At 40.1% G+C, this 13,636-nt stretch overlaps 1 protein-coding gene across 10 annotated transcripts in view; it reads left to right on the top strand.

The window, feature by feature from the left end:
• The first annotated feature begins 12,659 nt into the window (after nt 1–12,659).
• LOC125169584 (maestro heat-like repeat-containing protein family member 1) overlaps nt 12,660–13,636 on the top strand; it is a 97,885-nt gene continuing 96,908 nt past the window's right edge. For 9 of the 10 annotated variants that reach the window (XM_047865043.1, XM_047865045.1, XM_047865044.1 and 6 more), the window contains exon 1: nt 12,666–12,748. The gene's annotated coding sequence lies outside the window, so the exon portion shown is untranslated. Of the gene's footprint in view, nt 12,749–13,636 lie in introns of all 10 variants that reach the window. The other variant, XM_047865042.1, reaches the window with a different exon arrangement.

The following is a 13,636-nucleotide window of genomic DNA, read 5'->3' as shown; positions in this document are numbered from 1 at the left end:
GATCCTAACTGGTGTTTGTAGTTTGGCAGAAAGGAGAGACACCCAGAGCACTAGACACAACACTAGACACTAGACCAGTGGGAAGTTGAATTAAAATCAAGAGAAACTAGTGGTCAAATTCAGTCTTTCTATGTACAAGAACAAAACACATGTTTTATTTATTAATTTTTAAAAATGTTTTATTATTTATTTTTGAGAGTGAGAGAGACAGAGCACGAGCGGGGGAGGGGCAGAGAGAGAGAGGGAGACACAGAATCTGAAGCAGCTACAGGCTCTGAGCTGTCAGCACAGAGCCTGACACTGGCCTCGAACTCACAAACTGTGAGATCATGACCTGAGCTGAAGTTGGATGCTTAACTGACTGAGCCACCCAGGCACCCCAAAAAACATGTTTTAAAACAATGGAGGAAAAAATTAGTGATTGCCTACTAAAATGAATGGAAACAGCAGGAATAGCAACAACAATGACAACAGGACAGAGTGGAAAACAAATACAGTATAATTTAGAGTTTACAGTTCAGTGTCAGGGACAGACCCATTCTAAGGATATGCCCTCCTTTGGAAGCACTGACCTGGCTTTTGCACCCTAGCTTGCATGGACATGGGAACAGTGTGGGAGTGGACGAAGGTGTCCCACCAACACCTCAATCCAATTCTATTCTCCATCCTCCCCTTTTCCAGCTTACTCCTCCTCCAATTTTTTTTTTTTTAATTTTTTTGCAAGGTTGGATGGTGTCTGTGGTTAGGACAATGCCTCACGTTGTCAGGAGAGGGCAGCAGATCATTTCCCCCATCACCCAGGTGATCACTCCAGAGCTTCCTTGGATTCCATTCAGTTTTCAGATGGTTACTGACTGCCCACTATGTGCTGGGCACTGGGGATGCAAAGCTGACTAAGATATATATGGGACCCTGCTCTGGAGAAGCCAATGGAAACACATAAAGTGCCAGATATGGCATGAGGTGCTAAGGCAGAAGGCTGCTTGGAGGACTGCAGTGTCCCAAGGAAGGATGGGGAGACATTACAAAGCACCCCCTTAGAGGAGATGCTTGAACTAGGTCTTGAAAGATGATGGGCACCTGGGTGGTTCAGTCAGTTAAGCAGCCTACTCTTGATTTTGGCTCAGGTCATGATCTCATGGTTTGTGGGTTCGAGCCCCACGTCTAACTCTCTGGGATTCTCTGTCCCTCTCTCTCTGCCTCTCCCCCACTAATGCACACACACTCTCTCTAAAATAATAAATAAGTAAATAAATAAATAAATAAACAAACAAATAAATGAAAGAACGAAGTCATATTTATGTGTCCATACACAGCCAAGAAGGGCATCCCAGGCAGGGAAGCCAGGGTGAGCATAACACTGACTATGGGCAAAAGGTGCTAGGGAGGGAGCAGGAGAAGAGCCTCTGGAAGCTGATGGATCATGCAGTGCTATCCTTGGCTGCCATGCTAAGGAGCCTGAACTAGAGCCATGAAGGAAATGGAAAGCCATCATAGGGGTTTAATCAGGAGAATAACACACTCAGATTTGCACTTTAAAAAAGTTCACTGTTTTAGGGGTGCCTGGGTGGCTCAGTTGGGTAAGTGACCAACTCTTGATTTCAGCTCAGGTCATGATCTCGTGGTTCATGAGATTGAGCCCCTGTCAGGTGCTGTGCTGACAGTGTGGAGGCTGCTTGGGGTTCTCGCTCTCCCGCTTTCTACTGTCCCTCCCCTGCTTATGTGTGTATGTGCATACTCTCTCTCTTAAAATAAATAAAAATTAATAAAAAATAAAAAATAAATAGTTAATTAAAAAGTTCACTCTTCCAGGTCTGCAGAGGAGGGATACTGTAGGGTTGTAGGAAGGGCAGACCTGAAGACTAATTTACCTGAAACAGGCAGGGGTGCGAGATGATGGTGCTCTGAACAAAGATGGAAGCAGTGGGGTGGGGAAGGAGAGTTGGACATGAGGTTTGGTCTCTGATTAGATGGAGTGGGTTGGGGGCAGATGTCTCCCAGGTTTCTCTGGCTTCAGTGGCAGGGGTGAGTGCTGGTGGCAGCTGATGAGATGAACAGAAGGGAGGAGGAGAGATCTGGTGAGAAAGATGGCATGTCATTGACAAGTATGGGGCATCATGTCCCACTCTACATTTCATTCCTGCCATACTTCTCCAATCTAGACCCTTAGCAGAGGGTCTAGACCCTGGCAGAGGCTTCCTGTTAGGTCTCACCATGTTTAGTTTCTCTCACTGTTGGAATAGCTTATGACTTCTTTTATTTATTTGTTTATTTGTTTGTTTGTTTATTTATTTATTTATTTATTTATTTATTTATTTATTTATTTATTATTTTATATACAGAGAGCGCGCATTAGTGGGGGAAAGGAAGAGAGAGGGACAGAAAATCCCACAGAGCTAGATGTCGGACTCAAACCCACGAACCACAAGATCAAGACCTGAGCCAAAATCAAGAGTAGGCTGCTTGACAGACTGAGCCACCTAGGTGCCCCAAGAGAGAGAATCTTTTTTTTTTTTAATTTTTAAAAAATGTTTACTTATTTTTGAAAGAGAGAGAGAGAGACAGAGTGTGAGTGGGGAGGGACAGAAAGAGAGAGGGAGACACAGAATCTGAAGCCGGCTCCAGACTCTGAGCTGTAAGCACAGAGCCCAATGCAGGGTTTGGACCCACATAACCGTGAGATCATGACCTGAGCCAAAATTGGACATTTAACTGACTGAGCCACTCAAGTGCCCCAACCAAGAGAGAGAATCTTAAGTAGGTTCTATGCTCATCATGGAGCCTGATGCGGGGCTCGATCCTATGACCTTGGGATCATGACCTGAGCCAAAATCAAGAATCAGATACCCAACTGACTGAGCCACCCAGGTGCCCCACGACTTCTTTCACTTAATAAATGTTTATGGATAGTCCATTACATTCAGGCACGATGATAAGTTCCTTCCCCCACAGAGCTTATGGCCTAGTTCTGGGGGATAGGGTGAAGGAAGAGATAGATACCTTAAGCTGATCGTTGCAATACAGTATGAAAAATGCTCTCATAAATGAGAACATTCCAGGGGCTGGGTGGTGCACATTATCTGGATGACAGCAGTGTGGGTCAGGTACCCAGGCAGAGTTTTTAGAGCAATGACATCAGGGCTCAACTGGATGAGTAGAGACTTACCCAATGAGGGAGCGGGTGGCAGTGGGGGTGGGACTGGAGAGAAAGTGTTTAAACAAGACTGGAAATAAAAAGGGGGGGGTATGTGTGGTGTCTGACCCTAAGGTGTGCAGCACAGGAGAAAACAAGCAGCCTCCACTTGAGAGCATGCAGGAAAAATCATGTTCTCAGGTTTCCATTTGAGGATATGGACACCTGGGTGGTCCATATCCTGGCTCAATCGGTTAAGCAGCCGACTTTTGATTTCAGCTCAGGTCATGATCTCATGACCCTTTGTCAGGCTCCACGCTGTCAGTGTGGAATCCCTGCTTGGGGCTCTCTCTCTCTCTCTCTCTCTCTCTCTCTCTCTCTCTCTCTCTCAAAATACACTTAAAAAAAAAAGAGTTGAGGAGATAAGGAAGTTTTTGTAATACAGAGGCTTTTCCAAAGGCGTTGGAGAGAAGTTGGAAGGGGTGGAGGCAGAGGGGTAGTTGGAGGGAAGAAGCACAGAGCTAATAGGGCAACTCCTTTATTTGTTCATTTTATTTAATAAGTAGGTACTGAGGACCAGGTACTAGGCCAGAAATACAGTAGCGATCAAGATGAGCAAGTTTCCCAATCTCATGGAACTTACATTTTTGTGGGAGGAGACATATAATAAATAAGATAATTTCAGATAGTACAAAGTGCTATGAAGAATGGAAAATGGAAATGTAATTGAGAGTGACTAGGGGAGCTTTAATAGGTTGGGGGACCAGGGAAAACCTCTCTGAGGAGGTGGCATTGACATGTGAGCTGAGTAGGAGGTGAGCATCCCTTCTAGGGAGAGGAGACAGTAAGAGCAAAGGCAAAGAGGATGTGGGAGAGTAAGACGTTTGGAGGGGCTTGTATCCTTGGGGGGTAAGCAAGGATAACAGTGGTGTGGGCCTGATGGGGTTTAGCTGTCACAAGGTTAGGCAGAGAATTAGTTTCCCTGGTTCTTCAGTGGGCAGATGGACTCTCAGGCCTAGAGGGATTGTACTTCTGAAGGAGCTTTCTTAGTCTTTGATGAATGACGCTAGTGTTCTGGAAGGAGTTGGAGTTGGTCTGTAACTGGATTGGTCACTTGGGTTCTGGAAGAGGCTCCAAACTCTAGGCTAGGAGTTGGCAAACTATGGCTCAAGGGCCAAGTCCTATGTTATTAGAGCACAACTCAGCTCCTTCATCTACACGTTGTTGTCATTGGTTGTGTTAGTGAGTTGAGTAGTTGCAACAGAGACCACATGGCCTGCAAAACCTGAGACACTTACTATCTGACCGTTTTATGGAAAAAAGTTTCCTAAGCTTTGCTCTAGGCTGTGGCTGGAAGTTTTCTCCGAGGCAGTTCAGTGCTGGTCTGGGTGCTGTACTCTGGAGCGAGGTCTCCAAAAGCTTCAAGTGCATCTCAGGTGCTATAAATCTGTTAGTCATTAAGCTTGTTCACATGTATGTGGGAGTGTGCTGTGAGCCTGGAGATGTAGTTCAGGCTTGAACTGGTCTTCCACGAGTGGTCTGTGGGCTCTGCCACTTGCTGCGAGAGGCATTGTTCCAAGTCACAGTTCTGTGCGTGTCATGCCCTGCTCAGTAACATTAAACAATTCTCTGTTGCTGCCTAATAAAATTCAGATCCCTTAACCTAACTCCACATAATGGCTCTGTTGTACCATTCCAGCCTTAGTTTCCAACTCTACCTAGACACTTAAATTCTCCCGCCAATCTTAACTACTCACCACTTCCCACTTTGGTGACTGAATCATTTTGCGACCATTTATCACATTCAGCTTTCTATTCTTGGTTGTTTGGGTTCTTGTCTCATGGGCTCTATCAGTTTTTAAACTATGTGAGGGCGAGTACCACATCTCTGTTTGTTTATTTATTTTTCCAGTGCTCATCAGTGATAATTTTTTCATAAATACCCTTTATCAGAAAGCTTTTTCTTTTCCTAATTTACTGAGAGTTTTTTTTATTTTCTATTTTTTTATTTTAATTTTTTTAAAACTTTACATCCAAATTAGCATATGGTGCAACAATGATTTCAGTAGATTCCTTAGTGCCCCTTACCCATTTAGCCCATCCCCCCTCCCACAACCCCTCCCGTAACCCTCAGTTTGTTCTCCATGAGTCTCTTCTGTTTTGTCCCCCTCCCTGTTTTTATATTATTTTTGTTTCCCTTCCCTTATGTTCATCTGCTTTGTCTCTTAAAGTCCTCATATGAGTGAAATCATATGATTTTTGTCTTTCTCTGACTAATTTCACTTAGCATAATACCCTCTAGTTCCATCCATGTAGTTGCAAATGGCAAGATTTCATTCTTTTTGATTGCTGAGTAATACTCCATTGTGTGTGTGTGTGTGTGTGTGTGTGTGTATACACACATACCACATCTTCTTTATCCATTCATCCATTGATGAACATTTGGGCTCTTTCCATACTTTGGCTATTGTTGATAGTGCTGCTGTAAACATGGGGGTGTATGTGTCCCTTTGAAACAGCACACCTGTATCCCTTGGATAAATGCCTAGTAGTGCAATTGCTGGGTCATAGGGTGGTTCTATTTTTAGTTTTTTGAGGAACCTCCATACCGTTTTCAAGAGTGGCTGCACCAGCTTGCATTCCCATCTCTGTTCATTTTTATGTGCCCAGTAGAGCTGCCTTTTAGGAGAGAGTTAGGTTGTGTATTTGTTACAGTTACTTAGCACTGTTTCTTGAATGCATTTGGCACTCAAAAATATTCATCTAGCGTTCAATCAAAGGGCTACTGTATTTTTTTAAAGTAATCTCTCTGCCAAACATGGGGCTCAAACTCACCACCCCTAGATCAAGAGTCGCATGCTCTATTGAGTGAACCAGCCAGGTGCCCTAAGGGTCTACTGTATTAGTATTTATTTGCATCCTTACACCTAATACTGGACACATAATAAATTAATGAAAAATAATGACTAAATGAATGATTGCAAGTATTTCTACAAGGTGAGAGGAAAGCAATAATTTATTAGTAGTGATAGGGAGGCATTTGGGATTGTTGCCTCTGCTGTTGTAGGGTAGGTTTGGGACTCTGAAGGTTGGCATTTCCTAATTCTAAACTTGAAACTTCAGTAAATTACTACTAGGTGGATAAAGTCATATGAACCATGGGTCTTGGTCTAAGTAATGTACTTTTAGGTGTGATTAATTAATTGAAAGGGAATATAAAAGTGAAAAACAATGTTTAGAGGTTATCTGTCAGCCATGGTGATAAGCCCTCTAGATAATTATTACTACAAAGTCATGAAGTAGATTTTTAGAAAAACTTTCTATTGTGGAAAATTCTAATCATACAGAAGTCAAGAAAATAGTGTAGTTAGCCTTCCTGTACCCATCACTAAATGTACTGTTTATTAGCTCATAGCCATTCTTGTTTCACATATACTCCCACCCATTTCTTCCCCTTGCTTATTATTTTGAAGCAAATCCCAGACATTACATAATTTCATCCATAAATATTCAGTATGTATCTGTAAAAGATAAGGTCTCTTTAAAAAAACATAAGCACAATACCATTGTCACACCAATCACCCCACACAATTATTCTTCAATATCATCAAATATTCTGCTATCTCCAAATTTACAGTTTCATATATCTTTTTTATAATGTGTTTGAACCTGGATCCAAATAAAGTCCCACTTCATGATTGTTTGATTTGTCTCTTAGCTTTTTTGAACTTTGATTTCCCCTTTCATCTCTTTTTTTCTCCCTTGTGATTTATTTATTGAAGAAAAAGGACTGTTTTTCCCATATTTTGGATTTTGCTAATTATAGCCTCATGATGTTGTTTTACATGTCCCTCTGTTCTTTGTATTTACTATAAATTAGTTTGTTCTGGTGGCTTGATCAGACTCTGGTTAGAGATGCGGGGCGGGGGGGGAGCAACAGAGATAATCATATCTGGATGTCTTTTTTTTTTTTTTTTAGTATGTTAGCAGCTATTGATGAATTATGAATTGAAAAATGTTGGCATAGGGTGCCTGGGCAGCTCAGTCGGTTAAACATCCAACTTCAGCTCAGGTCATGATTGTGAGTTCCAGCCCCTGTCAGGCTCTGTGCTGATAGCTCAGAGCCTGGAACCTGCTTTGTATTCTGTTTCCCTTTCTCTCTGCCCCTCCCCCGCTCACACTGTCTCTCTCTCTCTCTCCCTCTCTCAAAAAATAAATAAACATTAAAAAAGTTTTTTTTTAAATGTTGGCATTATTATATCATTGCTTCTCCCTTTATTAGTTGGTATACTTCTGGAAAGAGATACTGCTCCTTATAAACTGTTTTTGTTACCCAGTGGTACAATTTATATAGAAAAGCCTGAATAATTGCTTGATTTTTATTACCATTTTTCAAAATAATTTTTTTTTATTATGCCCTTCAAAGGTGGCCACATTTTTCCCCCTTTAAGAATCATTCTGAACTCAGGAATTTAAATGCATTTGATGTATTTTAAATCATTGCAATTATTAACTTTGTTAATATGCAAAATGTCTCATCTTTGGTCAGAAGGAGTTATTTTTATTTTCTTCTTGATTTCTAGTGACTAATGAGGTTGAGTGCTTTTTTTTATGTGCTTATTGGTCACTAATATATCTTCTTTGGAGAAACGTGTATTCAGATCCTTTGCCCATTTTTAAATTGAGTTGTATGTATTTATTATTGAGTTGTAAGAGTTCTTCAGGATACAAGTCACATATATCTATATGATTTGTAAATATGTTCTCCCATTCTATGGATCATCTTTTCACTTTCTTGATGTGTCAAAGTTTTTAATTTGCCATTTTGTTTTCTCCTTGTGCTTTTGCTTTTTGCTAATACAAGACCACAGAAATTGACTCCTATGTTTTCTCCTAAGTTTTTGTTCTAACATTTAGGTTAGATGTGACCTATTTGAGCTAGTTTTTGTGTATGGTGTGAGGTAGGGGCCCAAATTATTTTTTCTCTGAGGTTATCCAATTGTCCCAGCACCATTTGTGGAAAATATGATTTCTTTCCCATTGAATTTTGGTACTTTTGTAGAAAATCACTTGACTATACATGTAAGAGTTTATTTCTGGACTTTCAGTCCATTTCCATTAACCTGTATGTCTATATTTATGCCAGTACTACACTCTTGATTATCTTTGTAGTAAGTTTTGAAATCAAGAAGTATAAGTCTTCCAACCCTTCTTCTTTCTTTCTTTCTTTCTTTCTTTCTTTCTTTCTTTAAATGTTTATTTATTTATTTTGTGAGTGAACATGAGCAGGGGGAGGGGCAAAAAGAGAGGACAGAGAGAATCCCACGCAGGCTTTGTGCTGTTAGTGCAGAGCCCAATGTGGGGTTACCATGAACTGTGAGATCATGACCTAAGCGAAAATCAAAAGTTGGATACTAACCAACTGAGACACCCAGGTGCCCCAACCTTTCTTTTTAGGATTGTTTTGGGATTCGTTGCATTTCCATATGAACTTTATGATTAGCTTGCCAGTTTTCACAAAAAAGACAGCAGGGATTTTGATAGAGATTATGTTGAATTTGTAGACAATTAGGGGAGAATATTCATCTCAATTATATTTAGTCTTCTGATCCGTGAACATGGGATGTCTTTCTATTTGTTTAAGTCTTCTTTAATTTCTTTCAGCAATGTTTTATAGTTTTCATTGTACAAGTCTTACACTTCTTTTGTTCAGTTTATTCCTAAGTATTTTATTCTTTTTTATCTTATTGTGAATGGATTAATTTTCTTAATTTAATTTTCAGATTGTCCATTGTTAGTGTATAGAAATACAGTTGGGGGGCGCCTGGGTGGCGCAGTCGGTTAAGCGTCCGACTTCAGCCAGGTCACGATCTCGCTGTCCGGGAGTTCCAGCCCCGCGTCGGGCTCTGGGCTGATGGCTCAGAGCCTGGAGGCTGTTTCCGATTCTGTGTCTCCCTCTCTCTCTGCCTCTCGCCCATTCATGCTCTGTCTCTCTCTGTCCCAAAAATAAATAAACGTTGAAAAAAAAATTTTAGAAATACAGTTGGTTTTTGTGTATTGATTTTGTGAACTTGCCAAACTGGCTTATTAATTCTAGCTTTTTTTTTTTTTTTTTTTTAGTGGATTTCTTAGGATTTTCTTTTTTTAAAAAAAAAATTTTTTTTAACGTTTATTTATTTTTGAGACAGAGAGAGACAGAGCATGAACGGGGGAGGGGCAGAGAGAGAGGGAGACACAGAATCGGAAGCAGGCTCCAGGCTCTGAGCCATCAGCCCAGAGCCTGACGCGGGGCTCGAACTCACGGATCACGAGATTGTGACCTGAGCTGAAGTCAGATGCTTAACCGACTGCGCCACCCAGGCACCCCTTAGGATTTTCAATATACAAGATCATGTCATTTGTGGGTAAGACTGTTTTACTTCTTCCTTTCCATTTACCCTATTCAAGTCTGAACCTGGGAGTGCTTCTCCTTGGCCCCTCCTCTCACCTTTCCTTTTTATTTTTTTTTAAGTTTACTTATTTATTTTGCATGCATGTGCAAAATAAGTTTATTTATTTAAGTTTATTTATTTTCCATGCCTGTGCATGCACACGCAGGGGAGGCACAGAGAGAGAGAGAGAGAGAGAGAGAGAGAGAGAGAGAGAGAGAATCCCAAGCAGGCTCCATGCTGTCAATGCAGAGCCTGACACAAGCCTCGATCTCATGAACCTTGAGATCATGATCTGAGCCGAAATTAAGAGTGGAGACACTTAACCAACCGAGCCACCCAGGTGCTCCTTCCTCTTGCCTTTTCTTTCTTTCTCTTTTTAAAAAAAAAAAATATGTTTATTTATTTTTGAGAGAGATAAAGAGTGCGAATGGGGGAGAGGCAGAGAGAGAGGGAGACACAGAATCCAAAGCAGGCTCCAGGCTCTGAGTTGTCAGCACAGAGCCTGACATGGGGCTTGAACCCACGGACTGTGAGATCATGACTTGAGGCGAATTCAGAAACTCAACCAACTGAACCAGCCAGGCACCCCTCCTGTTGCCTTTTCTAATCAACTGCCTAGTTCTGCCTATTTTAACCTCCAAAGTATCTTTGTAATCTGTTCTTTTGTCTTCATCTCCACTGCTACTACCTTAGATCAGGTGACTATTATTTCTCACTCCTCCTCAAATCCACCTTCCACATTACCCAGAGGGTGATTTCTCTAAATCACAGATCCTCTGGTATGTGAACCCTTCAAAGATTCCCCATTGCCATAGCATGGCAAAGTCTTTCCTCCTCAGTTTCATTTTGTACACTTCCACCAAATATTGAACTCATTAATGTACTTTAAGATATCAATTTTAACAGCTACATGACACATCATTTGGAGATATTATACATTTTTGATGGGTTCTGTGTGTACTTCCCTTTACCTATCATGTTGTCTCATGCCTCATGGCTTTTTGTGTATCTTGTTCCTTCTCCCTCCATATCATCCCCTCTACTCTGTTTCATCCTGAGAAACCACACTCACCAGCCCATTCTTTCTTAAAGCTTCTCTAACTCTTACAGAATTAATTATGTGCTCATCTCTATTTTTTTCAGAACATTGTACATGCCTATAGTATTGCACGTATTGTCCTATAATTGTCATGTGTTCTTTACTAAGTTCTTTGAGGTTAACAATCATGTTAGATTTATCTTGAATACCCTTACAATACCTATCATATAGACAATGCCAAAAAATTTTTGTTGAGCTCACTTGAATTAGGCTTTTTCTATAAACCTTGCTTTTAATAGACCATTTTCTAAATTGTCAAACTGTTTATATTTTCAAAAGAACATACTTAAAAATAACATTTTTTTAGATGAGAAAAGTAACATATGTTTATTTAAACTGAATGGAATTTATAGAAAAGTCCTTAGAAGAAAATAAAAATTCTTTATAAATCTACCATCTGGATATGTTACCATTTTGATGTAAGCTCTTCCAGTTTTTTCTGTGGACTCATATGTGTTTGTGTATATATATGTGTGTGTGTGTGTGTGTGTATAATATATGTGTGTGTTTTTAATTTTTTATTTTGAGAGAGTGCAAGCGGGGGAGGGGCAGAGAGAGAGGGGGACAGAGGATTCAAAGCAGGCTCTGTGCTGACAGCAGAGAGGCCGATGTGGGGCTTGAATTCACGAACCCATGAGATCATGACCTGAGCTGAAATCAGAAGCCCAACCAACTAAGCCACTCAGGTGCCACTACATGTGTGTTTATATAATATACACAAATACGTATATATTCATATATATTACACATATACATATATGTGAATATATACGTATATACGTATATATGAATATATACGTATATATGAATATTCATATATATGTATATATGAATATATACGTATATATGTGTATATGTATACACATATGTGTATATGTAATATATATGAATATATATGGATATATATAAAACAGTATGATACATACTTTTTGTAGCCTGTCTTTTTTAACTTAATGTAATATTAATGTTTTACATTGTCACTAAATATTATTTTACAAAATTATTATTACTTTTTAAAGGTTTTGTTTTATTTTAAGTAACCTTTACACCCAATGTGGGACTTGAACTCACAATTCTGAGATCAAGAGTTGCATGCTCCACCAATTAAGCCAGCCAGGGGCTCCTACAAAAATTTTTTAAAATATTTTTTAAATTATTAAAACAATTTTTTGTTAATATTTATTTACTTTTGAGAGAGAGAAAGACAGAGTGTGAGCAGGGGAAGGGCAGAGAGAGAGGGAGACACAGAATCTGAAGTAGACTCTAGGATCTGAGCTGTCCACACAGAGCCCGATACAGAGCTCGAACTCACAAACTGCAAGATCATGACCTGAGCCGAAGCTGGATTCTTAGCTGACTGAGCCACCCAGGTATCCCCAATTTTGTTAATGTTTATTTATTTTTGAGAGAGAGAGAGAGAGAGAGAGAGAGAGAGAGAGCATCAGCAGAGGAGGGCAGAGAGAGAGGGTGACACCGAATCTGAAATAGGGTCTAGGTTCTGAGCTGTCCACACAGAGCCCAATGCAGGGCTCAAACTCATAAACTGTGAGATCATGACCTGAGCCAATGTCAGATGCTCAACTGACTGAGCCATCCAGGTGCCCCCCAAATTATTTTTAATTACTGTACATATATGTATGTACTGTGATATAAATATCTATGTATTGTTGAGTGTCAAGAAAATTTTGAAATTTTACTTATAGACGAATAATGCCATGGTAAATATTTTTGTATATAAACCCTGTGCACACCTTTGGTTCAACATAACAAGTTTATTGAATAGTTACTATGCAGCAGGTATTTTAAAGAAGTTATGATAAAGCCATTTCTCTCCAGGAGTCATAATTGGGGGAGGGGAAGCTCTATTCTACCTTCGGTTCTTTAGAATAGGAGCTGGTGGGTTAGTTCCAGGGTACACATTCCAGGTTTGGTTGCTAAGGTGTAATTATTTCTCAATAATTGGGTAGTATTCCCAGGAGACACTTCTATGCCATCTCAACTGCTTCCTCATAGTGCTGTTGTCCATCTGGTGTGGGCAAGAAGGAGAGAAATAGGGACTGGAGCAGGGTCAGGCCTAGAGAGAAGGTGAGTCTGAACATGAGAAATGAACTAGGACAGGGGTGGGAAAGGAATGGATTCAAGGGACTTTTTTTTAAAGTTTATTTATTTATTTAGAGAGAGAGAGAATAAGCAGGGGAGGACAGAGAGAGAGAGAAAGAGAGAGAATCCCAAGCAGACTCCATGATGACAGTGCGGGGCTCGAACCCATAAACCATGAGATCATGACCTGAGCTGAAACCAAGAGTTGGCCGATTAACCGACTGAGCCACCCAGGTGCCCCATTCAGGGGACATTTAATAAGTAAAATTCTCTGTCCTGGCAGGGCTGTGGATGGTGCGGGAGAGAAGTCAAAGATGACTGAGACTTAAGCTCTGCCCAGAGATAGGGATTAATTTTGGGATGGAGAGAAGATAATATGTTCAATGTTGGATGTGCTGAGTTTTAAATACTACAAGAAATGAAGAAGTCTAAAATATAGAAATAACTATTTGCAACTTAAGGCCTAGGGAGACAGATTTTGTTACTCTGAAATTACTCTATATTTTTCTAACGAAGTTTAAAATTCACCAATTCTCTATTTTTCTTCTAAAGAAGATAAGGATCTTAAACTCCTTAATTAGCCTGCAACCTCACCCTTCTCATCTTTTGAGCTGTGTTGTCTAATGTTTTCATTCCATCATGGTTTTAACTCCCTCAAATTAGTGGTTATTATTATATTTCATAGTCAATACTTATTTAAACTTACCAACCTCTCAGTCTCCTAACAGAAAATAAATTACACACTCAAATTAGGATAATTCAAGGACAGTTTAACAAATAAATTAAAGCAACTATTTCTAATGAGTATGTGTGAATAGAGATTAAGAAACCCGCAAGATATTAGGGTACCTGTGTGGCTCAGTCAGTGGAGCA

This window comes from Prionailurus viverrinus, chromosome B4 (genome assembly GCF_022837055.1).
Source record: "Prionailurus viverrinus isolate Anna chromosome B4, UM_Priviv_1.0, whole genome shotgun sequence".
In the NCBI taxonomy this organism is placed as follows: Eukaryota; Metazoa; Chordata; class Mammalia; order Carnivora; family Felidae; genus Prionailurus; species Prionailurus viverrinus.
Note: the sequence above shows the minus strand (reverse complement) of the source record. Positions and strands in the feature narration are given on the sequence as shown.